The 27,790-nt window shown below is 48.2% G+C and overlaps 1 long non-coding RNA gene across 1 annotated transcript in view; it reads left to right on the top strand.

Annotated features, from left to right (window-relative positions):
- The window catches only part of LOC120398944, a 32,340-nt gene extending 8,569 nt beyond the window's left edge, over positions 1–23,771 (top strand). The window contains exons 4-5 of the long non-coding RNA XR_005594842.1: positions 22,497–22,640; positions 23,463–23,771. This is a non-coding gene — a long non-coding RNA (uncharacterized LOC120398944). The remainder of the gene's footprint in view (positions 1–22,496; positions 22,641–23,462) is intronic.
- The last annotated feature ends 4,019 nt before the right edge of the window (positions 23,772–27,790 follow it).

Here is a 27,790-nt window from a genome sequence, read left to right as displayed (position 1 = left end):
ATAAACCGGGTCCATCTTAGTTTTACTCTTCCTGCAGCAGATAATTTTTTCCAAAATGACATTTTTTTAAGTCCCTGATGGGATCCAAAATTTACTTGCAAAGCATATTCCATAAAACTGGGCAGACAAATCATTAAAGAAAGCCATCCAATTTCCTAAATGGAAATAGAAATGACTTAACAATATTTATTCATCAATGAGTTCTTAGAGGTTGGGTGCGATGAGAAGTAACAAGAAAACACCCTCTCGACAGCTAGGTAAATAAGCTTCTTCCTCTGCAGCTACCAACATTCATGGCATTTGGGGTTTGTTTTTTTATTTACTATGTAATTTATGGTTAAAAATTGTTGCAGAGCATCAACATGTGACATGAATATTGAATAAATACCAGTCTTCAAAGTCGTGTAATTTTAGATGCATTTGAAAGATGCCAGCATTTCGCAACTGGAACAGTGAAATCACCACACTCGGGTTGGTTAGATATTTAAAGTAATTTTAGAGCTGCTGCAAACAGCCAAGTAGACAGTCTTTGGAGACAAAGACTGAGACCCTCAACTGCTCTCTGCCCCCTTTTATGCCTGGTGGGGGTCTTAAAGCAGAGTTACTGTGGAAGAAAGTCTACGGCTGCCTTCTTACAAGGAGAACCGGATGATTTTTTTCTCAGCAAATAGTTTCTTCACCCCAAAAAAATGCATTTTTCAGTCAAATAAAACTATTTGTGACTTCAGGTTACATACAGTGAATAGTTTTGGCCAAATTAAAAAAAGAAAGAAAAACAACAGTTGAAAGAGCTGAAACAGTCATCTTGACACTTTCAAAACAAGAAGCTTTGCCTTTTCGTTTTGAAATTTAGCCAGATTTGTGCGGGGGGAGGGAATAAAAGGGGTTAAAAATGTAATGACATGAAATGAAAAGACTGAAACAACATTTCATTTTGGGTCAAAACACATTTTTCTTTTCAGTTTTTCATTTTGGCAAGGAAAACCTAAACCATTTCAGATTGGGGTCACCCCCAGATGATGTTTGTCTCTCTGATTTTTTTTTTCAGTTTGGCCACAGAGTGGGATCCACTGTTTGAGACCGTTTTGACACCTTCCATGGGCTCCCGGATCATGGCCCGGATCCTGTGAGGTTCTGTGCCACACTGTGAAAGGTATCAAGTCTTCTCAACTCTCACTGAAGTCAGCGTGAGTTGAGGCAATTGATGGCCTCCCTGCATCAGGCTCATGATGATGAAACGGTTGAGCAAATAACTAAGGAGCTTCACGGAGACTAAAAAAACCCAGATGTTCAAGACGTGCCTTTGCCAGACTGGAGCACACAAGTCAATGGACCAGTGGATGTTTACACATCCATATTGGGAGTGGAGGGAAGATTTTAAACTACCCCAGTCCACTCCTTACCCTGCGCACTTCCCCACATGTACACCCACTCAGACCCAAGCAGACAAAAGCCATCTTTGTACTGTCACTTGCTGGAAAAATGAGTCTTGCAAACTCGACAGACAGCACATGGCCCCTCAGCCATGCTCAGGTGCATTTGGAGCTCTGTGATATAGTTAAGCTGGTTTGTTTGTTTATTATTTAAAACAAGACAGGAGCCCTGGGATGGAAAGACAGTCTAGTGGTTTGTGCACTAGCGTAGGCTGTGGGAAACCTGGGTTCTTGCTCCGCAACAAATTACCCATGGGGCAGGGCACTTAGTTTCTCTGGGCCTCAGTTCTTTACCTATAAAATGGTGATAATAGCAGGGTGTTGTGACAGTAAATGCATTAAAAGACTGTGAGGCACCCAGATACTCTGGTGAGGGTCACGTAACTGCTGAAGATAGATGGACTGTAGTACGCTGAGTCTGTTTTGCACATAAACAGAGGTTTCCAGGGCTGTGAATTTGGCACTTTTTGCCAGCATTATAATCACACTTGGAAAAAACCCACCAGGATCTTGTACAGGTGGCTTTGGAGGGGTTTTAAGCATAATATTAATTAAGGAGTAGATTGTGCCTTTAGGTTAAGCACTGAGCAAGGGGCAGTATGGAAGCCGCACTCCCCAATAGGCACCCCCGGAGATGCTGTGTGATACCTGTCTGAGTCACATTCCCCTCTCTGCTCCTTCCTGGGAGTTACTGATTTGTTGCTGATCCGTAGCAGCATTAAATTACTGGTAGCCCAGTACTAGCCCAGCTGTGCTGGTGAGCAAGTGGGGTCAGGGTCCCAGGGAGGAATGGAGTCACGGTTCTACCCATTCCCTGACCACCTGCTCCAAGGAGGAAGGACGCTGGCACATTTACACCTGTAAAACTGGGGTGTAAAAGGGAGGTTCTTAACCCCTTGTCTGGTTGCAGAGTCCAAGTCACAAGGCAGCCTTGAATGAATAAAGGGGGGACGGCTCTTTGCAGCGGGGAGTAGACTCACAAGGGTTGTCTTTCCTGCCTGCCCAAATCACAAGCCAATTGAGTCAAAGATCCAGGGCACTATTGAGATGCTCACTGCTCAGCTACACAGGCAGATAACCAACCGCCCTGTTCGCACACATCTGACGCAGGAGGTGACTGACAGGTTGAATGGCAAGTACAACCCATGCGACCGTTGGCATGTAAGTGGAACAGCTCAATCCCTATTCAAAATAAAAGCAATGAAGGGGACAGAGCGGAGGAAAGCAAAACAAAAATAAATCATTTTTGGCTCTAATGAATCAAAGACTGTTACAATCAAAACAACTTTCCGTCTGCAGTCAATGCCTTTGGGCCTCATTTATCAAAAATTATACACCAGCTGTAAGAGGCGGAGGTCACATATTTGCTGGAAGCTGCAAGGAAAATCTCTTCTACAAAGGAGGCCAACTTCCTCCTAGTGGCAGAGGAAGCTGGCTGCACAGATGTAGGCCATGTGGCTGTAGGAAAGAGGCAAGGTGGGTGAGGTAAGATCTTTTATCGGACCAACTTCTGCTGATGAAAGAGACGAGCTTTTAAGGTCCACAGAGCTCTTCTTCAAATCTGGGGAAGAGAATCAGAGTGTCACAGCTAAATACAAGACCATCCCAGACAGGTATTTGTCTAACTTGCTCTTAAAAAATCTCCAATGATGGAGATTCCACAACCACCCTAGGCAATTTATTCCAGTGCTTAACCACCCTGACAGTAGGAAGTTTTTCCTAATGGCCAACCTAAACCTCCTTTGCTGTAATTTAATCCCATTGCTTCTTGTCCTATCCTCAGAGGTTAAGAAGAACAATTTTTCTTCCTCCTCCTTGTAACCATTTGTTGTGGGGGCAACGACTCACCGGCATGGCGCCTCCTGCTGGTCATCCTGGGAATTAGCTCTTCCAGCCCAGAGCACCCTCTGCAGGCCAGTGTCTCACTTGCCGCTGGCCCCCGTGTCCCTCCTGGACCCCGGTGCTGCTCCACATCAGGCTTCTGACCAGCAGTAACCCACAATTTGGGTGTCCCCACCCAGGGGGGCCCCAACCCTCTATCCCCACCTTGCCTCAGTGGCTACTGCCAGTCATCATCTAGCCCCCGCTCACTGGGTCAGACAGCAGTCTGTAAACCACTCATCATCAGCAAGGGGGGTTGGACCAGCTGTAGGGTGACCAGATGTTAAGGGGAAAATATTGGGACCGCCGCAGGGGGGGCTTTTTTTGTTGGTGTGTTTTTTTTACACTCACCCGTCCAGGAGTTCGGCGGCAATTCGGCGGAGAGCCCTTCAGTCACGGATGGTCTTCGGCGGTATTTCGGCGGCGGGTAATAAACCCTGCCACCAAAGACAGAAGCATCTGCCGCCGAAAGACCGTCTGCAACTGAAGGACTCTCCACCAAATTGCCGCCAAAGACCAGGAAACAAAATATCGGGACAAATGGCGTCCTGACCATACTCTGGTCGGGACATGGGACAAACCCCTCAAAATCGGGACAGTCCCAATTTTATCGGGACGTCTGGTCACCCTAACCAGCTGCCTTTGCCTATCTCTGGGCTGCCCCTCTGCAGCCCCAGTACCCTTTCATAGGCCTCTAACTCGGCCTTCAGCTTGGGGATTTGCTAGGCTGGAGCTCCCCAGCTCCCTCTGCCCTTCCCCAGCACTGCTCTACCTGAGGTACCCTCCTCAGCTCTCAGGCAGCCAGGCCCTTCTCTCTCGGAAGCTAGAGAGAGACTCCCACAGCCTCTGGCCCTCAGCCCTCTTATAGGGCCAGCTGTGGCCTGACTGGGGTATGGCCCCAGCTGCGGCTGCTTCCCCGAATCAGCCTAGCTTTTCCCCACCACAGCCCTCTCCAGGGCTGCTTTTAACCCCCTCAGGGCTGGAGCAGGGTGACCAACCCGCCACACCATCTTTTATGTACTTGAAAACTGCTATCATGTCCCCTCTCCATCTTCTCTTTTCCATACTAAACAACCCCTTTTTTTTTTTCAATCTTCCTTCATAGGTCATGTTTTCTAGGAGGGTTAGTGGGTAATAGATTATTGTAATGAGACATAAAACCAGTATCTCTATCGAGTCCATGATTTCTGGAGTCTAGCAGATTTATGAATTTAAGCTCCCAGGCTCATCTTTTGATGGTGTTGTGCAGGTTTCCTTTGAGGAAGAGGACTGAGTGGTCAGATATGGACTGATCATTTTGTGAAAAGTGTTCGCCCAGGGATAATAGGATGTTTTTGTCTTTTATCAACTTTTTGTGTGAGTTCATTTGAGAGTGTGTGGTGATTTTTTCATTTTGCCCACATAGTTGTTACTGGGGCATTTGATGCTCTAGATGAGGTATACCACATGTTGTGATAGGCATGTGTAGGACCCATGGATCTTGAAAGGTGGGTTGTGTGGGATATTGATCATTGTAGCAGTGGAGATATGGCTACAGGTTTCTCATCTTTTGTTCTGGCAGGGTCTGGTGCCACTTTGAGTTGGCGGGTCCTAGTCTGTGGGAAGCTTGCTTCTGATGATGAGCTTGGCAAGATTGGAGTTGAGGATCCCAAGATACACAAACGATGGCACCAAGACAGACCCATCATATCTGGCCATGACACTCTTACTGAAGGCGTATTGGGACTCACAGAAGCCATGTTCAAACCACTCACCACACAAAGAACACTTTTCCTCCAGGATACAACTGACTTCCTCCAGAAACTCAGCAATATCAACAGCCTCCCTCAGAACACTGTACTTGCCACCATGGATGTCACTTCCCTAGACACCAACATCCCCCACAATGACAACATCGCTGTCTACCTCAGATATCTCGAAGACAATGGACAACCCTCAGATCTCCACTCCAAACACATCACCAAACTCGACCATGTCATCCCTCACCCAGAACAATTTTACATTCAACAACAAACACTATGTCCAAACCTGTGAACAGCCGTAGGTACTAGGATAGTTCCTTAATATGCCAACCTTTTCATGGGGCACCCTGAGAATTTCTGAAAAAATGCAACACGAAACCGATGATATACCTGATATACATGGATGACATGTTTGTCCTCTGGACAGATGACCTAAATTCCCTCATATATTTCCACCACAACTTCAACAACCACTACCCATCCATTAAACTCTCTAGAACATTCCCACACCAGCATCAACTTCCTGGAGACCATGATGAGCTTCAAAAACAGAACCCTTCACACAACTATCTACAAGAAACCCATGAATCACCACACTTACCTCCACTGATCCAGAAACTACCCCAACCACACCAAGAAATGTGTAATCTACGGCCAGGCACTCAAATACCACAGAACATGCTCCGAGGAGAAAGTCCAGGATAAACATCTTAACACGCTTAAAATCACCTTCACTAAATAAGGACGCTCTACCAGAGAAGTAGATCGCATCATGGAATGGGCCACCCTAATTTCCCAAGAAAACCTGCTTCAATACAAGGGGGGAAAACAAACAAGGACCGCACACCACTAGTTGTCACCTACCACTCCACACTGGGTATCCATACTCCATATGGGGCATCATCAAACAACTACAACCCATACTTGATGGGGGCCACATCGAGAAAGAAATATTTCTGAACCTTCTCTTCCGGCCTTCAAACAATTCCCCAGACTTGTCAAGCTCATCATCAGAAGCTCACCACAGACCAGGGGACACCAACTCAAAGCAGCACCAGACCCTGCAAGAACAACAGATGCAAAACCTGCAGCCATATCTCCATTACGACAATGGCCATTACTCACCTTTCAAGATCAAAGTAGTATTCCCCCTTGGCCCTACACATTTCCTCCACACTCAGGACATTATCCTCTCACTGTATCCTCAAATCCACAGTTACAGCCTTGCCATCTTGGATGAAAGCTATATCTGGCTTTCTGAGATCACTCACTTTTATCAACGAAGGCATTTACAATCCTATTATGCCTTTTAATTCTGGCAGCCTTGTTCTTTTGACACTGGCCAGATATGTGTAGAATTGTTTCTTATGCCAGGCTGTACCAGATAAAGATAGAGCGTGCACCTTGTCGACCACTTAAGCACCCACCAGCTTTTAATTTTTTTAACCTCCAGGTTCCTTGCATTGAGGTAGGTGAGAAATATTTTAACTGTCTTTTTGACAATCACGTCCAAACTATGAAGAACATACACAGGTAGCCCGCATAAAGGTAAATTGTAAAACAATCTGGGTAATATAAAAACTTTTAAAATATCGAAGCGCTGTGCTAGTTTAAGACGAGCGCTCTAGAGTTTATTGTACCAATTGACTAGTTTAACTGAAAAGCTGAATCCATGATTCCTTTCTAAAGGTATGTCTACACTACGAAATTAGGTCAAATTTATAGAAGTCGATTTTTTAGGAAGCGATTTTATACAGTCGATTGTGTGTGTCCCCACTAAGCGCATTAAGTCGGCGGAGTGCATCCACAGTACCGAGGCTAGCATCGACTTTCGGAACGTTGCACTGTGGGTCGCTCTCCCATAGTTCCCGCAGTCTCCGCCACCCATTGGAATTCTGGGTTGAGCTCCCACTGCCTGATGGGACAAAAACGTTGTCGTGGGTGGTTTTGGGTACATGAGAGCAACAGCAGACAATCGTTTCACCCCTTTTTTCTGCGCAGACGCCATACCACAGCAAGCGTGCAGCCCATTCCGCTCAGCTGCCACTATTGTGTCCTGGGTGCTGCTGGCGGAAGACAGTGCAGTAGGGCTGCAAACCATCATCACGCTTTTGCTGCCACTCTGGTCTCCTGCTCTGGCAGCAGATGGTGCAATAGGGCTGCAAACCATCGTCACGCTTCCGCTGCCACTCTGGTCTCCTGCGCTCCTGCAGACGCCATACCACGGCAAGCATGGAGCCCGCTCAGATCACCGCGGCAGTTATGAGCATTGTAAACACCTCGCGCATTATCCTGCAGTATATGCAGCACCAGAACCTGCCAAAGCAGGCGAGGAGGCGACAGCAGCGCGGTGACGAGAGTGATGAGGACATGGACATAGACTTCTCTCAAAGCACAGGCCCTGGCAATTTGGACATCATGGTGGTAATGGGGCAGGTTCATGCCGTGGAACGCCGATTCTGGGCCCGGGAAACAAGCACAGACTGGTGGGACCGCATAGTGTTGCGGGTCTGGGATGATTCCCAGTGGCTGCAAAAATTTCGCAAGCGTAAGGGCACTTTCATGGAACTTTGTGACTTGCTTTCCCCTGCCCTGAAGCGCAAGAATACCAAGATGAGACCAGCCCTCACAGTTCACAAGTGAGTGGCGATAGCCCTGTGGAAGCTTGCAACGCCAGACAGCTACCGGTCAGTCGGGAATCAATTTGGAGTGGGCAAACCTACTGTGGGGGCTGCTGTGATCCAAGTAGCCAATGCAATCAAAGAGCTGCTGCTATCAAGGGTAGTGACTCTGGGAAATGTGCAGGCCATAGTGGATGGCTTTGCTGCAATGGGATTCCCTAACTGTGGAGGGGCGATAGACAGAACACATACCCCTATCTTGGGACCGGAGCACCAAGGCAGTACATAAACCGCAAGGGGTACTTTTCAATGGTGCTGCAAGCACTGATGGATCACAAGGGACGTTTCACCAACATCAACGTGGGATGGCCAGGAAAGGTACATGACGCTCGCGTCTTCGGGAACTCTGGTCTGTCTGAACAGCTGCAGCAAGGGACTTACTTTCCAGATCAGACAATAACTGTTGGGGATGTTGAAATGCCTATAGTTATTCTTGGGGACACAGCCTACCCCTTAATGCCACAGCTCATGAAGCCGTACACAGGCAGCTTGGACAGTAGTCAGGAGCTGTTCAACTATAGGCTGAGCAAGTGCAGAATGGTGGTAGAATGTGCATTTGGACATTTAAAAGTGCACTGGCGCAGTTTACGGACTTGGTTAGACCTCAGCTAAACCAATATTCCCATCGTTATTACTGCTCGCTGTGTGCTCTACAATCTCTGTGAGAGTAAGGGGGAGACGTTTATGGCGGGGTGGGACATTGAGGCAAATCGCCTGGCCGCTGATTACACGCAGCCCAACACCAGGGCGGTTAGAAGAGTGCAGCAGGGCACGCTGCACATCAGAGAAGCTTTCAAAACTAGTTTCATGACTGGCCAGGCTACGGTGTGAAAGTTCTGTTTGTTTCTCTTTGATGAAAACCCACCCCCTTGGTTCACTGTACTTCCCTGTAAGCCAACCGCCCTCCCCTCCCCACTTTGATCACCGCTTGCAGAGGCAATAAAGTCGTCATTGTTTCAAATTCATGCATTCCTTATTAATTCGTCACACAAATAGGGGGATAACTGCCAAGGTAGCCCAGGAGGGGTGGTGGAGGAGGGAAGCACCGGGTGGCGTGATGGAGGAGGGGAGGAGGGAAGGGGGGGAAGGACAAGGCCACACTGCACTTCAAAACTTATTGAATGCCAGGTTTCTGTTGCTTGGGGTGGAGTGGTTGGGTCCCTGAAGCCCCCCTTTCCCCTCCCCAACATTCTTGGGCGTCTGGGTGAGGAGGCTATGGAACTTGGGGAGGAAGGCGGTTGGTTACACAGGGGCTGCAGCGGCAGTCTGTGCTCCTGCTGCCTTTCCTGCACCTCAACCATACACCGGAGCAGATCAGTTTGATCCTCCAGTAGCCTCAGCATTGCATCCTTCCTCCTCTCATCACGCTGCCGCCACCTCTCCTCTCGCTCCAGCCATCTATCCCCTTGCGCGTCCCTCCTGTCCTCGCATTCATTTTGTGCTTTCCTGGACTCACATTGTTTGCCTCCACGCATTCTGCTGGGCTCTTTTGGTGCGGGAGGACTGCATGAGCTCAGAGAACATTTCATCGCAAGTGAGTTTTTTTCGTCTTCTTATCTGCGCTAGCCTCTGGGACGGAGATGATAGGGGGAGCATTGAAACATTTGCAGCTGCAGGAGGAAAAAAACGGAGAGTTGGGTTGAGCATTTAAAATGGGTTGGCCAGTTAAGAGGAGGGGCTGCAGGTTTTGGGTTAATGTGCAGCACAAACCCAACTAAAGCCCCCCTCACACCCAATTTTCTGGGATGATCACTTCATCCCTCCCCCCATCACGTGGCGAACAGCGGGGATGATTTCTTTTCAGCCACAGCTAGCCACACAGCCCAGCAGGAATGGCCGCCTCTGAATATCTCCTTAATAAAATTCCCCTATTTCAACCAGGTGACCATGAATGATTTCACTCTTCTGAGGATAACACAGAGAGATAAAGAACGGATGTTGCTTGACTGCATTCCAGTAGCTTTACTGGCCGTGAATACATGCCAAGTCTTCAGGGAAAATTAATTATTAAACACGCTTGCTTTTAAACCATGTATTATATTTACAAAGGTACATTCACCAGAGGTCCCTTCTCCGCCTTCAAGGTCCGGGAGCCCGGGTTGGGAGGGTTGGGAAGGTAATGTCTCCAGGGTGATAAACAGTTCCTGGCTGTTGGGGAGAATGGTTTCTCCACTTGCCTGCTGTGCGCTATCTTCAACCTGCTCCTCCTCCTCCTCGTCCCCAAAATCCTCATCCCTGCTGCATGAGAATCCCTTGCAGGAGTCCACGTACAGGGATGGGGTAGTTGTAGGGGCTCCCCCTAGAATTGCAAAGCAGCTCATGATAGAAGTGGCACGTCTGGGGGTCTGACCTGGAGTGGCCGTTTGCCTCTTTGGTAGGCTTGCCTGAGCTCCTTAAGTTTCATACGGCACTGCTGCGGGTCCATTATAGCCTCTGTCCTTCATGCCCTTGGAGATTTTTTTCAAATATTTGGGCATTTCATCTTTGGGAACGGAGTTCTGATAGCACGGATTCGTCTCCCCATACAGCGATCAGATCCAGTACCTCCCGTTCGGTCCATGCTGGAGCTCTTTTGCGATTCTGGGACTCCATGGTCACCTCTGCTGATGAGCTCTGCATGGTCACCTGTGCTGATCAGCTTGCCACACTGGCCAAACAGGAAATGAAATTCAAAAGTTTGCCGGGCTTTTCCTGACCACCTGGCCAGTGCATCTGAGTTGAGAGTGCTGTCCAGAGCAGTCAAAATGGAGCACTCTGGGATAGCTCCCGGAGGCCAATACCATCAAATTGCATCCACACTACCCCAAAATTCGTCCCAGCGATGTCGGTTTCAGCACTAATCCCCTCATCGGGGAGGAGTATAGAAATCAATTTTAAGACCCCTTTAAGTCGACAAAAATGGCTTCGTCATATGGACGGGTACAGGGTTAAATCGATCTAACACTGCTAAATTCGACCTAAACTCCTAGTGTAGACCAGGGCTAGGGCAGCAAATACTTCTCGAACTGTCCAGGTTCAATATAATCTTTAGGCTCTAGACCTATTTTCCAGTTGTCTTTGGGATTAACTTCATGTGTTTTGTACTTTGGCAGGATATAAAGTCCCTTGTCTTTTTGATAGTCACTTTAAGGCTGGTATATGGACAGAATTAGTTCAAAATTCCCAAATTATCCCTGTATGGCAGTTACTAATTATTACAATATTGCCTGCAAAGTCTAAAGCAGTGATTTTCCTACCTCTAACCACAAAATGACTTTCTTCTTTTTTCCAATTTGGACAAGAAAAGACCCATGGCTGTATTCAATAACATTGTGAATAAAGGATCTCCTTGCTTAACCCCACTATGGATTGGTATTGGCTCAGTGGAATCTTCGCCACCCTGAATCGTTGTGGAACAATTATTATATAAATCCTTAATTTCAATAAATTCTTCACTGATACTGTAAAAGCAGCAAAGAGTCCTCTGGCACCTTATAGACTAACAGACGTATTGGAGCATGAGCTTTCGTGGGTGAATACCCACTTTGTCGGATGCATGCATGCATTGATACTAAATCTTTTTTAAAGTGTAAATAATTTGACCATGCCCAATTGAACCAAAAGCCTTGCCTAAATCAACAAAGGTTACATCAACTTCATCACCCTTATGCTTGACTCCCTTGGATCAGATTATTTAAAATTGAAATATTTTCTTCACGACTGGGCAAAGCTATGAATCCCTTCTCTCTTTTGCAAATCCGAACTGAGCATGTCAAATGGCCTTCAAGAAGTTTAAAATAGATCTTCACTGATAATGGCTTAATGGTAATCAGTCTTCAGGAGGAGAGGATTAAGAGCTCATTAGGATCATGCAAGTTTGGGATTACGATGGTTCTACTTATTTTCAAATGTTCAGGAATTTGAAGATTTGAGAACTGTAAATTAAAAATCTTAGTAATAATAGAAGGATTTCTTGATCTTTGCAGAAAGGATTTCAGAGATATTTCATGCACAGCTGGTCTCTGAAATCTACTCTATTCGATATTTTAGGTAGGTTGCCTAACAGAAGACCCCCATTGGAGGAAGGAGGGAAAAGGGGGACCTACCCCGAAGAGGTTATCGTGGAAGGAGATCCCAGTCTCATCTCAATCCCCCTGCCAGGGCAGAGCCTCCTCACACACCTGCTTGTGCCCAAACAGCAGATCCCGGCCTATGTTCCTGGGACCTCAGCTGCAGTGTCTATCCCATGAAATTCCAACACTTAGCCATGATGCTGCTGTGATTTTTTTTTTAAAACCATGATTTACACAGGGCTGTAATTGTCACTCATACCATGAGGCCACCAGGAACTCCCCTGGCTCTCCAGCTTCCTTTACACACAGCTGCAGGGCCTAGAAATGATCCTAACAACTCATCTGTAGGACCATGAGCAACCAGCAGCCTTTGCGTTTGCCTCACCCACTATCCGTGCACAGGTTCGCCCTACTCTCCTGTCACATCTCCTATGAGCCTTACCATCACCTTCACCAGGTGCCCCTGGCGTTGGCGTGTCTCTGCTTTCAGCAGACAACACGCAGTGAACGTAAAAGCCCCAGCAACTCTCACAAAGGACTCACACCTCACAGCAGAACTCTTCGGGCCATTGCACTGCCAGGAGGCTCGCACTGGCGCTGCTCAGGAGCAAATTAAATGCCTGGGTGCGTGTGCCACAGGGCAATAAATTCTAACAACTGCATCAGCTCATGTCTGGCGGAGTCTCAAGCAGAGCTAAAAACCACAGACTCGCCTGTTACTAGGAGACTTTCTTTTTTTTTCTTCCCAGGTTTTGTTCTTTGCCAGACGGCTTAAATGGGCCGGGAGTGCAACTGAGTGCTGAATAACGGCCATAAACACTTTGAGCCGTCTAGACAATGGCGTAGGAACTAGAAATTATGGTTATATTTCTGCTCTTGAACAGCATGGAGTTTTCAGGCCTGGTAGTTATGTCAAAAATTAGACTCCTAAGGTGGAGATTTTCAAAGGTGCAAATGAGAGTTGGGCCTACGGCCCATTGAATCGCACACCAAAAATCTCCCCCGACCTTTTCCAAAGTAGCTGGGGTATTGGGGGCACCCAACCTGAGCCCCTTAAAGGGGCCTGATTTTCAGAGGCTGGGTGCTCAGCACTTCGTGTAACTAGGCCCCTGGAAGGGGTCTTAGGTTGGCATCTGAAAGCCAGGCCTTGAAAATCACTAGTCACTTTGGAAAAATTAGGGCTTAACACCCTTTTTATTTAGATGCCTAAATACAGATTTAGATTTTAGGCACTAAGCCCCTAGACAACCATGTAAATAGATGCCTGTAGCCAGTGGGGAGGGGTCGTCTGCTTGGCTCTCTTTGCAGCTTTGGGGTCTAAATCTATATTTTGGCCCCCATGGGTGGCCTGATTTTCAAGGCTACTAAGCACTTCTTAATGTCAATGGGAGCTGGGTGCTCAATTCCTTTTGGGATCAGGTCATTAAACAGAAAGGGCCTGTGGGTATAACCTTCATCCCCACTGACTCTGTGCAAAGGTTTCCCCGAATGTCGAAGCAAAATGTCGCTTTTCCACAATCACCAGTTCATTGTATTAACTAGAGCTGCCAACTTTCTAATGGCACAAAACCGAACACCCCTGCCCCTCACCCCAAGGCCCCCCCCATGCTCCACCCCTTCTCCGAGGCCCTGCCACCACTCGCTCCAACCCCCTTCCCTCCATCACTCATTTTCCCCCACCCTCACTCACTTTCACTGAGCAGGGGCAGGGGGCTGGGGTGCGGGAGGGGGGTGAGGGCTTTGGGTGCAGGCTCCAGGTGGAGCCAGAAATGAGGGGTTCAGGGTGCGGGAGAGGGCTCCGAGCTGGGGATTGGGGGGACTCCGGGCTAGGGCAGGGGGTTGGGGTGCGGGAGAGAGTTTGGGGTCCCAGCAGCACTTACCGTGGCTCCCATGAAGTGACCTCCAGGTCCTTGCAGCCCTAGGCGGAGGCCAGGGAGGCTCCATGCACTGCCCTCACACCCACAGGCGCCACCCCCGCAGCTCCCATTGGTCGCGGTTCCCAGCCAATGGGCTTAGAGGCCGCAAGGACCTGGCAGTCACATCCAGGAGCCACACGGAGCCAGATCAGGCAGGGAGCCTGTCTTAGCCCCGGCCCCCTGCTGTGCCGCCGACCGGACTTTTAACCACCCAACTGGAGCCGCCAAGGTCCCTTTTCGACTGGGCATTCCGGTCAAAAACCAGACACCTGGCAACCCTTGTCTTAACCTCGGCATTGGATGGGAACACACTTTATCACCTCTTCTGTGTTGCTTCTTTGGCATGTGCTTTCATGCCCACGTAAAGCAGTAGCTTCCTAGGCAAAGAAGGATGGTCCAGCGGTTGGGGACTAACTTGGGAGACCCCCAGTTGAAGTCCATCCTCTGCCACAGGCTTAATAGTGGGTGACCCGAGTCTCTCTGTCTCAGTTCCCCATTTCTACAGTGTGGATAATAGCTCTGACCTTTCTCCCGACATGTGTGTGAGGATAAATACACAAAAGACTGCGAGGTGCTCAGACGCTACAGCAATGAGGCCCCGATAAGGATCATAGATAGATATACAGGAAATTCTAGCTCCTCAGACGTCATAAGCCTCGCACGATTTTATGTTCCCTGCTTCCGCCTCTCTAAATTTTCAATACCTCTTTTCAAACATGCCCACAGCAGGGGCACAGCTAGAGAACTTTTTAGTGACCCAGCCAAAGGATACGTTGGTTTGGCCAAAATGTAGGACATGTAGTCCACACAATCAAACGCTTTTTAACAGTCAAGTAAACTGTAGAGGTGAATGCTTGTTAAAATTCTTTACTCACTAGAATGTTTGAGGAGGCAGCTTTCAAGGAATGGTTAACTTCAACCACCAAATCCAGTGTGCCAGTCCCTCAGCTGGTGCAAACAGACATGGCTCCATTGAATTCACTGGAGTGGTGATGACTGACACCAGCTGAGGATTTGGATTTAGTGACTTTATTTTAGTTTAAAAATAAGGGCCTGGTTCATCACTCCATTACATCAGTTTCACGCTGTTGGAAGAGCCTGGAGTGTCTGTCTACACTGCAATAAAACACCCGCAGCTGGCCCGTGGCAGCTGACTCGGGCTTGCAGCGCTTGGGCTGTGGAGCTGTAAAATTGCAGTGTAGACGTTTGGGCGCAGGCTGAAACCCAGCAAGGGGGGAGGGAGGGTCCTGAAGCCCAGGCTCAAGCCCACACATCTACATTGCTATTTTTAACCTGTAGCCTGAGCCCCACGAGCCTGAGTCGATTGACCCAGCCTCTGAGACTCGCGGCCGTAGGTTTTCCTTTGCCCTGCAGACTTACCCTTTGTGTCCTAATGTAACCCACACGCCTCCTGGGTGTGGTGTTCTGGCCCTTCTAGTGGCTCCAAGACCACAGAGAGAGCGAAATTAATGAGTCTGTTCTACAGTCTGAGCTAACAGGGGTATGGCTTTTAGCTCATGCAGTAGAGCAGGGGTAGGCAACCTATGGCACGGGTGCCAAAGGCGGCACGCGAGCTGATTTTCAGTGGCACTTGCACTGCCCTGGTCCTGGTCACCGGTCCGGGGGGCTCTGCATTTTAATTTAATTTTAAATGAAGCTTCTTAAACATTTTAAAAACCTTATTTACTTTACATACAACAATAGTTTAGTTATATGTTATAGACTTATAGAAAGAGACCTTCTAAAAACGTTAAAATGTATGACTGGCACGCGGAACCTTCAATTAGAGTGAGTAAATGAAGACTTGGCACAGCACTTCTGAAAGGTTGCCGACCCCTGCAGTAGAGGCTTGAGCATTTAGCTCCAAAGGTCCCAGGTTCAGTCCTGACCGGGGTCTGTCTGCGTTACACTAGCACAATGGAACTTGGAGCTTGGCTGGCAGCTCTAGATTGTAGTCTAATAAAATTATTAAGAAGAATATACATGGTAAAATAGTCTTGGATTTTGCAGGATATTTTAATTAAACATCGAGACCACGTGCTGCTGTTTCAGTTTGATTTGATAGATGTACTTTGCCAATGATTCTTCTAATGTAAATTCCCTTTCCCCCGGCCCACCCCCCACGATGAATGCGGCCATGTTCTCAATTCTACATCCTTTTGTCCTGACGCGTGACTAGGTTTGAGCTCAGCAAGCATTTCCTGGCAAAGATTCACACTCAGGCTTGGCTTTGCCCATGTTTCAAACGAAACTTTCTATGTTCCTTTAGCTGCTACTTTAAAGCTAATGTTTCATGGATGTGATTTAAATTTATACCGACGTGCATGAGTTAGGACTTGATCCAAAGAGCATCGAAAGCCATGGAAAGACTCCCATGGATTACTTTAATGGGTTTTGGACCAAGTCCTTAGAGACCAGATGGAAAAGCTGCTGTGATGCTGTTGTTATTGTGATTCCCATACACAAAGAGCAGCTCTATTCTTTCACTCTCACGGACTTTCACGGACTTGATTAAACGAAGCAACAAATCCACCGTCTCCACGAGATGGGAGCGAATGAAATGTTATGTTCCGGTTACAATACAAAACTCATCATTTCACAGAGACAGTCTCCAAATACCAGACCAGGGTAAGAACCCAGTAACATTATCTGGAAATCAGGAACCCATGGCTAAAACAAGGGGAAGTGGAGCTATTTTGGTCCTACGGGGTGGAGAACTTGCTGTAATTCTTAGGGCTTGTTTACACAGAGACACTCAGGAAAATTAGTCCAAATTAATTTTTAATGAGGAATAGCTAAATCCCTGTGTGACTTCTCTTATTCAGAATTAAAGTGGCTTTAATTTTATTTAGCTTAATTCACTGCTAAATTGAAGTACGCAAAATCAAATTAAGGCCACTTTAATTCTGAAGACGTGTAGCCACACCAGGGTTTAATGCAGTTTAATCAATCCACTTTAAATTCACTTTTACTTAATTTGGATTAACTTTCCTGAGTGTCTCCGTGTAGACATGCCTTTATTCACATAACAGCACGTACATCCTCTGATTAGGGGCATTTTAGAAGTGCTTATAGAGAGATGCACTTACTTTAGCAATCGTTATAACTGATTTGCAATGTCCTTGTAACAAAGTGGGGGGAGCCTTCCTTAAAATGCTGCTGTGTAAATGTCAGTAAAACAGGATGATGTGAACTTGTGACTCAGTGGACAAATGTCTGTCAGTACTGAGTCTGCTCTTTGTTGCACCAGTACAAAACACAGGGTAGTGCCACAGAGTTACCCTGGATTTACACTGGTGAAGATAAGAACAGGATTTGACCCTTAAACCATGCACCTGGAGCATGCAGCTTTTTTCCTCTGCTCAACCTTTGCCGGCAGAATGAGTTTGCAGGCTGAAAAAGGTTCAGTTCCAACTAACTTAGGTTTGAAACAATGCTGAGGTGCCTCTGCATTTCTGGCATCTGGCTGGACCCAAAACGTTGCCAGAAAGGCAAACCTGGGGGTATTTCCAGACCAGCCAAAATCCAGAATTATTAAATCTTGCAAGAGATCCAAAGCGCTTAATGGCCTAATCATGCAAGCTGCTCAGGCAGACCCTTGGGCATGTCCAGCGTTGCAATGAAATTAATGGAATTCTGCATGAGTCTGCTCAGAGCACCTTGCAGGATCCAGGCTTAAAAATTCAGGAGAAAAAGAGCACAGCCCTGGATCATTAGCAAAAGGAGAGCATTTAGCTTGGGAAATCTTATCCTTGGGGATTAAGTTCTCTCACTCGATAATTACAAGACTTAGTGGGACATTTGTTGTCATACTTATTTAGCCAGACAATGGGTGCAAATGTTCATCCTCATGATTTTCTAGCGCACAAAGAGAGCTAATTACACAGGAATGTCAATGCAGCAAAGCGGGTCTCTGCCAGCTGGGGAGCTAAATTCAGTTTGCTGTCAATTTCAGATGAAATAAATTGCAGCAAATTTTTTGCTGGTGAAAGGCGATGAACTGACAGCTCTGGGGACTGGAGCATCATCAGATTTAGAGAGGGAAAAGATCCTCTAGCCCAGGGGTCATCAACCTTTCAGCAGTGGTGGGCCAAGTCTTCATTTATTCACTCTAATTTAAGGTTTCGCATGCCAGTCATACATTTTAACCTTTTTAGAAGGTCTCTTTCTATAAGTCTATCATATACCACTAAACTATTGTTGTATGTAAAGTAAATAAGGCTTATAAGATGTTTAAGAAGCTTCATTTAAAATTAAATTAAATGCAGAGCCCCCCGGAGCGGTGGCCAGGACCAGGGCAGTGTGAGTGTAGGGTGACCAGACAACAAGTGTGAAAAATCGGAATGAGGGTGGGGGTAATAGGAGCCTATATAAGAAAAAGCCCCAAATATTGGGACTGTCCCTATAAAATCGGAACATCTGGTCACCCTATGTGAGTGCCACTGAAAATCAGCTCGTGTGCCTACCCCTGCTCTAGCCTGTTGTGACTCATACAGAAATTCAGCTCCCTCCTACGATACCTCGGAGCCCAGCCCTGCTTCTATTAAAGTCAGTGGGGGTTTGGCCATTTGTGTGTGTGGGAGCAGGATCGGGACCTTAATAATCAAGCCTCTGCACCGGAGCTTGCTGCAGCCCTGCCCACTTTCCCATTCAAACAGAGGAGGATTCTGCTGCAGTGAATGACGCATTTGTGACCTCCAAGCTCTGTTATCACACCTGGGAATGAAACCACAGACACTAAAATCTCCAGCTGGGGCAAAGCACAGCAGCAAAACCGCCGAGCAAAACAGGGGAAGCAGGGCCCATCACACGGCTGCCTTGATCATTTGCCATCACAAACCGGCTCGGAGTTAAGGTCCCCCAGTCTTGATCTTCAGAGTCTTCAACGGACTGGGATACTGGGTCCTAACATCTCTCCTTCCATGTCCAGACCATCTCCTGAGCTCCATGGTGACTTGGAAGCGGTCAGCAAGAGGGAGATTGCAGCGGGTGGAAGACACTGCATTCTCAGGGGCCTGGCCCACAGCTCTGGAATTCCCTCCCACTCACCTCACCGCTGTCAGGACACAAAACCAGAGCCCTCTCCTTGCTATTGCTTTCCCATAGTGATAATGCCGCAATAATACATACAATAAACTCTCTTCCAGTGCAGGGGCAGAGGAAGCATATTAGAGAGACGGCCAGTATTTAGTATTTGTCTAGACTAGGCAATTCACACCCGTGTAACCACACGTATCATTATATGGTTTGTATTACAGTTGCACCTCAAGGACCCAACTTAGATCAGGGTGCCATTGTGCTAGGCACGGTCACAGGCAGAACAAGAGACAGTCTCTGCCCCAGAGACCTTACATTCTCAAAGGACAAAAGGTAGGAGGGGAAACTGAGGCACGGGGCGGGCAAAGCACTCATCCAAGCTCACGTGGCTGGTCAGTGTCAAAGCCACGACTAAAACTAGCATCTCTCAAATCCCTGCAACTAGACCGTGCTACTCCTTCACCAGTGATGCAAACGTCTCACATAGACAACACCGCACTAGTACAAAGTGAGGCTTGCACCGGTTTGAATTACCTGGCAACTTACCAACATACAGCTCCTCTGTGATGTACTCTGCTACACCAGCGTAAAACAACTCTGTATAGACTGCACTCCAAGAGAATACGATGTTTAATGGGCACACAGATATTGCAGCAAAAAGTGTAATGTCAGTACACCAGTGGGTTTAGCTGCACACGCTCTGACCCGCAATGCTGTTTGAGTTGCTTCAGCACACAAAGCAAGAGAGCCTGAGTTCCTATGGGGTTAGAGCTCACCCAAGCCAACTGAAAAGTGTCCTGTAAAGTGCTAAGCGGTAGGGTGCCAGGGATTTGATTTCAGTGCACCACCCATTTACATCCTCAGTGGCCCCTGTTTACAGACATAGCAAATTAGCTCCTCTGCTTTCATCAGCTGGCATCACCCTATTGAAGACAACGGAACTACACGGAGTTATACAAGCTGAGGATCTGGCCCACCTTAAAGTTCATTTTAATGCAGATTGTCCCAGAGGAGAGACACACACACACACACACACACTGTGTTCTCTCATGAAGACCTTCATTTTTATTATTGCTGATTATGTTGTCTGGTTATCAAGAGTATCCAGAGTTATCATAATCAATGATAAATATTTTGGAAGTGATCAGCTCTCACGCTTCAGGGGATCAAGCCAGCCTCTAACTCTGGGAGTTCAAACTGAAACTTAATGAGAGAGGCAGGGTTCTTACACCTTCTTTTGAAGCAGCTGGTGCTGGTCACTATCAGAGACAGGGCACCGGACTAGATGGGCCTAAGGTCTGATCCAGTCTGGAGGTTCCAATGTTGTTATCCAGTGTAAATAAAAGTCATGCATACCGAAAATACAGGGTTGTTCTGAGTATGGAAAAAAATATATCATCAGGCAGTCTCTGATGCAGCAGAGCTGCTAGTCCCAGGCCAGCAAGGCTGTCTCGATAAACTGATGGATCTAGTTCTTACTTACTTACCTACATGTTTCCAGGACACATCACATGATCCATTGTCTACAGCCAAGCCCTAAGATACAACCACACTTGCTCCAATCCCTCAGACAAACACCTACAAGATCTCTATCAAGTGTTCTTAAAACTACAATACCCACCTGCTGAAGTGAAGAAACAGATTGACAGAGCCAGAAGAATACCCAGAAATCACCTACCCCAGGAAAAGGCCCAACAAAGAAAGTAACAGAATGCCACTAGCCGTCACCTTCAGCCCCCAACTAAAACCTCTCCAGCGCATCATCAGCGATCTACAATCTATCCTGGAAAACGATCCCTCGCTCTCACAGATCTTGGGAGACAGACCAGTCCTCACTTACAGACAGCCCCCCAACCTGAAGCAAATACTCACCAGCAACTACACACTACACCACAGAAACGCTAACCGAGGAACCAATCCCTGAAACAAACCCCGTTGCCTACTCTGTCCCCATATCTACTCTAACGACACCACCATAGGACCTAACCACATGAGCCACACCATCAGGAGCTCATTCACCTGCACATCTACTAATGTGATATATGCCATCATGTGCCAGCAACGTCCCTCTGCCATGTACATTGGCCAAACCGGACAGTCTCTAGGTAAAAGAATAAATGGACACAAATCAGACATCAGGAATGGTAACATACAAAATCCAGTAGGAGAACACTTCAATCTCTCTGGACATTCAATAACAGATTTAAAAGTAGCCATTCTTCAACAACAAAAACTTCAAAAACAGACTTCAAAGAGAAACTGCAGAGCTACAATTCATTTGCAAATTTAACACCATTAATTTGGTCTTGAATAGGGACTGGGAGTCGCTGACTCACTACAAAAGCAATTTTCCCTCTCTTGGTATTGACACCTCCTCATCAATTACTGGGAGTGGACCACATCCACCCTGACTGAATTGGCCTTGTGAACACTGGTTCTCCACTTGCAAGGTAACTCCCTTCTCTTCATGTGTCAGTATATTTTGCCTGTATCTGTAATGTTCACTCCATGCATCTAAAGAAGTGGGTTTTTTACCTACAAAAGCTTATGTCCAAATAAATTTGTTAGTCTTTAAGGTGCTACCGGAATTCTTGTTGTTTTTCTAGTTCACTGTGTTTTTCTTCCTCTACAGGACTGTTTATTATAGATGGTAATTTCTGCAAAACATGATAGGTCTCCAGCCACAAGACCTAACGCTTTTAGAGACAGCAGTGGACCCGGCTTTTAACATTGGGTTTCAGTTAAATTGCACTCCTCTGCATTCCCGGGAGACACATTTCAACTCCAAAAGGAACACACTATTTATTTGCAAAATCCCCTAACTATCGACCTGCTAAATTTCAGGTTAATCGGATGTTTTAGTAGTTGGAAAGAAAGAAAGAAAGAAAGAAAGAAAGAAAGAAAGAAAGAAAGAAAGAAAGATCGATCCTGCATTTAAAAGATTTTGGTAGACTTATAACGAGACAATAAAAAACTAGAAATTCTAAGCCTTTAAGTTCCTCCCATGGGGTTTATTATATTCAAGGCTATACATTTGCATTAAAAGTACTTTATAGCTCCACTTGTTGTAGAGTTTGCCTGGCTATATATCCTTTCTTTGTTATGCCGGCACAGTAGTACAAAGTGTGAGCTTCTCTGATTCATCTCTGTGAGGCAATTAAAGATGGCTATTTACTGTTAATATTTTTAACCACTTCCCTCCCCTAGCTTTACACAGCCAGGCTGAGATCTTCAAAGCCTTTCCTTTTGAGATGGGGTGACCAGTACTTGGCACCGCTTTCCCGTGGAGGCCGCACCGTTGATTTACACAACCACATTAGAATAGTCTTTGTATTATTCATCACCCCATCCGTTATAGCTCCGAACATCTTGTTCGCGTCTCTCACTGTGGCTGCACATGGAGCAAAACCTAGAGGATTTGGAAATCCCATTCCCATTCATCTTTTAAAACCTCAGTCCCTAGCCAACAGCAACTCAGATTTATTATTTTTATTACAACTGTGCGGGGGGGGGGGGCAACTGAGATCAGAGGCCCTTTGTATTAGGCACTGTGTAAACACAGCGAAAGATGCTCCCTGCTGTGAAGAATTCCCTGTGTGAACAGACAAGATAAAGACAGGAGGAGAAGGGACTTGCATATGGCCACACAGCAGGTCCATGGCAAAGCCAGGAACAGAATTCAGATGTCTTAAGTCCCAGGATTGTGCTCTATTCATTGAACCATTCTGCCTTTTCCAATGTATGTATTCCTCAGATGACCTTCTGATGGCCCATGTGTTGGCAAGGACCCTCACGCTGCAAGTATCTGATGTTTCAAATAATTTACTATTCTGCGAAGGTCTTTTCTGCTAATGCAGCTCCCACTTCCCAGAGCAGCCCTGCTGGTTCTCTCCCCCTGGTAAGTCTCCAGCTCATTTCAAATCTCCTCCACAGCCTCCCTCTGGTTCCGATTTCACCCTATTCTGCATTATTTAAACGCTGCGTAGCACGTCAGGCCGTACTTCCTGTGAAAACGAGTCGCACTGCCCTGATTATTCACAAAAGGCTGGATCGTAACCGGACAATCTGCCCCGAATATGGGGCAGCATGTAGCTACACCGGCCCAATAATAATAATAATAAGTCACAACTCAGACTTGTGATGCAAAGTGGATTGAGCAGACCAGAGAATCCAGCCCCCCGTGAAACTTTCTCAGTGTCACACAGGGACCTTCTCGCACATGGAAGAGTGGAAGTGCCAAGCTGGTGCATAAACCACAAGGCCATCCTTCCTTTCAGCCTCGCGGCTCCATCCCACGAGTACACAAACAAGCTCTGCACGTATTCTGTGGTCTCCCTTACGCCCCACCCCGGCCCGGCACCGAATCCTTGCTTTTCCCCAAGCTAGTAGACACTGGCGCTTGGGGCAGGTAAAGCAAACAGGCAGTTTTCAGGCCAAGTTTCACAGTCCCTAGTAAAACGGCATCGCTTACAACGAAAGGCCAATGCAGCTTTTAACAGCCTTGGCTAGTTTTGTGCCAAGGTCTCTGTCTGGCGCTGGTTTGCGTGTGACAGTGTTACCCGCTCCCAGGTGACATAGCTGTGGGGCCATTTGAGGTTAACACGCACATCCCCAAGGCCCTGGTTGTGTTCTGCCCTGGTATCAACACAATCAACTGACTCCTTTCCGCATCAATTTGCTGCCTCTGACTCTTGGCTTGCCTGCCGCTCGCTCTCCGCAGGTTTCTTTCCCATGGGACGCATGGGATTTGAAAATAAATACACGGCGTTATCTGCAAAGCGCGTTCGCCTGGCTCTTCAAATGCATAATTCCTCTTCTTAATGGGAAACGTCGCTCTGCCCAAATAGGAGACCTGGCATAGGACACAAATCTCTCTCCAGAGGAGACCTGCTGATTTCAAGGAGCGAGGATCTTCTCTGATAAGCACCAGCCAGCTTCCCTCCCTGTCACAGCTCATGCAGCCTCGGGCTGCCCTCTGTTGGCATTTTACAAGGTTGACATTTGCTTAATAAAGACTCTTGGCCTCTTTGCTGTTTGGGAGACAGATTCCACCCTCCCACCCGCCTTGCCTCCAGCCCCAAAGGAACTGGAGTGATCCCCTGCGAGGGTGTGTGCTACTCACCACAGGACGGCGCCTCCTCCTGGCGGCTCTGGAGATTAGCTCTGCCAGGCCGAAGCCCCTTGTCTCTCACTCGCTCAGCCTGCAGCCCCCTCTCGCTCCCGGAGCTGCTGCTTTCTCTTCATGTCTCAGTCCGCCGGCCAGGTCGCTCAGTGGTTTCCCCTTCTGGGAAAGTCCTTCAAAGTCTCCACCCGCAGTGTCCGACAGCCCTCACACCAGTTGTCCCAACTCAGCCATTCCTGCCACGACCCAGACAGCCGTCCAGTTCACTGCCCCGCCGGTGCCACTTCCCCAGTGGCAGGTAAGGAAACCCGGGCCAGCCTTCCACTCTGGGTTCCAGCCCAGGGACCCTACAACACACGGCCTAGGTCTGTTCAGTCCCCACCCTTCCTACTCTGTGTCCCACAGGCTGCCTTCTCCACCCCTATGCCCCTGTCTTACTCCCTCCCTCCGTTCCCTCCTTCTCTCTCTACTACAAAAAGGTGATCACTAACTTCCTCCCAGCAGCCTTTTCTGCTGCCAGCTTCTTGGATTTACACGAGCCCAGCCCACTTCTGCTCAGGTGAGCTTCTCTGTAACCAAGGCTCTCTGCCCAGCCTATACCTCCCTCCTTTGCTGCTTCATTGGCCAGTTGGGCCCATCTGGCCCAATTCAGAACCAGTGTGGGGAACACACCCTATCACACCCGGTCCCAATTCAAAAAAGGGCAACAAAAACTATTAGGGGTATGGAACAGCTTCCATATGAGGAGAGATTAATAAGACTGGGACTTTTCAGCTTGGAAAAGAGACGACTAAGCGGGGATATGATAGAGGTCTATAAAATCATGGCCGGTGTGGAGAAAGTAAATCAGGAAGTGTTATTTACTCCTTCTCATCACACAAGAACTAGGGGTCACCAAGCGAAATTAATAGGCAGCAGATTTAAAGCAATCAAAAGGAAGTATTTCTACACACAATGCACAGTCAACCTGTGCAACTCTTTGCCAGAGGGTGTTGTGAAGGCTACGACCATAACAGGGTTCAAAAAAGAACTAGATACGTTCATGGAGGACAGGTCCATCAATGGCTATTAGCCAAGATGGACAGGGAGGGTGTCCCTAGCCTCTGTTTGCCAGAAGCTGGGAATGAGCAACAGGGGATGGATCACCTGATTACCTGTCCTGTTCATTCCCTCTGGGCAGGGGCGGCTCTACAAATCACGCTGCCCCAAGCAGCGCGGAGCGCTGTGCCGCCCTTCCCCCCCCCCCCGGGTCCCCTCTCCTTCCCGGCCGGCGGGCATCTGGGGGGGGGCGGCTTTGCTCGGGTGGAGCCCGCATGCGCGGCGGCAGGTCAGGGCCGGGGGGCCGGGGACGCCGCAGCCGCCCGCGCGGCTCGCCTGGGGAGAGCCGAAGGCGGCCGCGCGGCGCACGCGCGCATGCGCAGGGCGCCGAGGTCCCGGGCTCCGGGGCCCGGGGACCAGCCACGCAGCGGCCGCGAGGCCCACCAGCCTCCAATGCCCCCCCCCCCCCGCGCCGCCCGCTGCGGCGCTGGCCGCTGGTGCCTGGCCCCTGCCTCTGGGGCACCTGGCATTGACCACTGTCGGTAGACAGATACTGGGCTAGATGGACCTTTGGTCTGACCCAGTGTGGCCGTTCTTATGTTCTTATGGCTTCGTCCTGGCGCCAGCCCAGTCCCCTCCCTCAGGGCTAGGCTCAGAACTGCTGGCAAGGGAGAAGAGTCACTTCGGGAGCTCAGGCCAGGTATAAGGGGTGACTGCTGGCATCAAGAAAGGACTCAGCCCAGGAGCCTGCCTGCTCTCTGTGCTTCAGGCAATGCTCTCTCTTCCCCAGTGGCTCGCACTTCCGCAGCTGTAAGGCTAGATGGTGCCATCAGACACCCCTGAGCAAGAGATGGGGTATAAGTTTCTCTGTCCCGGGAGATGCCGTGACTCAGACAGCCCCCCAAGGCACAGCACCTCCCCTGCTTCCCTCTGGCTCTGCAAGAGACGTACGTTACTGCAGGCATTTTAGGAGTGCTGCTTACCTCCCCAAAATGTGCATGGCCAATGATGAGTGGGGGGCAGGGACATAGTTATGGTTCCACCCACTTGCTCTCAATGGGCAGCATCTGGGTCAGCGTAGGGGCTATATTCTGCCCCAGACTAAAGATCCAGGTAGGCCAAGCAAGAGGGTGGAGCATGATCTACACTCCCCTGCTTGGGCACGAGAAACAAGGGCACAATCTCGCCCTTAAGAAATGTGATGTTCCCGATGCCCACACAAGCAAGTTAGATAAAAACATCGAATACTCTTGCTGGAAGGTTGCAACATCACATGACTTTCTTTCTTAGAATCCAGAACCCAACCACACAAGAACCCAAAACCAGAGAGCGAGGAAACAGGCTGCTCCCTAAGGGAGAGAGGAACAACTTACCCCCACCTTGTTCTAAACTGGCTCTTTGCAGGCTGACTGCTGCTAGCTAGTCCAGATTGCACGCTTCCCTACAGCCCCTCTTCGCCTGCAAGCAGGACAAGGCCAAGCCCTGAGAATTTAAAGTGGCAGCACACCATTTTAACACAGTCTGCAATACAACCCAGGAAAGAGGCTGGTTCCCTAAGGGTTACGATCATTCTCTCTCTATGCGAAAGGCTCCTGCTCTCACAGACATCTGCTTATCATTTGGAATTGAATCCAATTTCTCCCTTTTCAAACCCTGCCAAGATTTTCCTGTCATCTCGGGAGGGGGGTAGGGAGGGGGGGATTACAGTTTGATGTCTGCTGTGACCATTTAAATAAGTCAGAGTGCCCCACCCCCACCCCTGCCACACACACACGCACCCCACCCCCATTTGAAGCCTGAGGCACTTTGCAAAATCCTGTCACCGCAAGAGCAAGGAGCTTTTCAAAAGCCACCATGAAATCGGATGCAAAAATGAATTGGCTGGTGAGTCCTGCACCTGCTTCTCTGCCCTGTCTTTAAAGGCTGAGGACTGCAAAGCTCTGCCGTTTCACTTCCTTACCGATTTTTCCTTTGTCTTGCACAAGCTCATACCCAAACGGGGTTTTCTTTTGATTTGAAGGTTCGAGTGACATGAAACAAGTTGTGCCTGGTGGATTCACAATCACCCAGGACTTTCATTAATAGCCTGGTTTCTGAGCAGGCAACGGAGCTCAGGGACATCTGGAGAAGGATGATTCTTCACTGGAAGAGACGGGGGTTGGTACATAGACTCGAGGGGGGTTCGATTCTCCACTGCCTTGCCCCTTGTGCGGTCACTTACCCCTGTGCAAAGTGAGTGTGAAATGCAACCAGATCAGAACAGGCACATTTTACACTCATTTTGTACAGGTGCAATTGACATCTCAAGGCACGAGACAAGGAAGGATCAGGCCCTGAATATTCATCCTTAATAAATAACAGCAAAGCTACACAGGGTTAGGAACTGTTGAACCTTGGGTCCTGTCCCGGGGCTCCAGAATCTAAACTTTGTTGTGCAGGTCTGAGTCCCACCAGCTGTATCCCAAACTTCCCAGCGCCCTCCCAAAATGTGGCCATTCTAACCCTTTGTTTGTGGAGCAGCGTGGGGAAAACTTGGCTGTCCACGAGCTTGATTGTCCAGAGAACAAAGAAAGTCAGGCTGTGGCATTGTGGGATACTTTTGGCAGACTCCCAGATCATGAGTCCAGTGGGGCTGCGTCTACACTACAAAACAATAAGGCTTGAACCCTGGGTCCTGGCTTGACTCAGGCTCAGATCCTCCAGCCCCAGGGAATCCTGGGACCCTAGGTCCGAGCCCTGAATTAACACAATTTGTGTGTAGATGGCAGGGGGATTAGGCTTGAGCCTGGGTTCAAACCCTGGGCTCACACTGCAGTGTAGACATACCCCACATGTTGCAATGTGATTTACCCAACATCTCCCCTGCCTTTAGTCAGTCCCAATCTCTG

Source organism: Mauremys reevesii, linkage group 2 (genome assembly GCF_016161935.1).
Source record: "Mauremys reevesii isolate NIE-2019 linkage group 2, ASM1616193v1, whole genome shotgun sequence".
Classification (NCBI taxonomy): Eukaryota; Metazoa; Chordata; order Testudines; family Geoemydidae; genus Mauremys; species Mauremys reevesii.
This window is presented reverse-complemented; position numbering and strand designations above follow the sequence as displayed.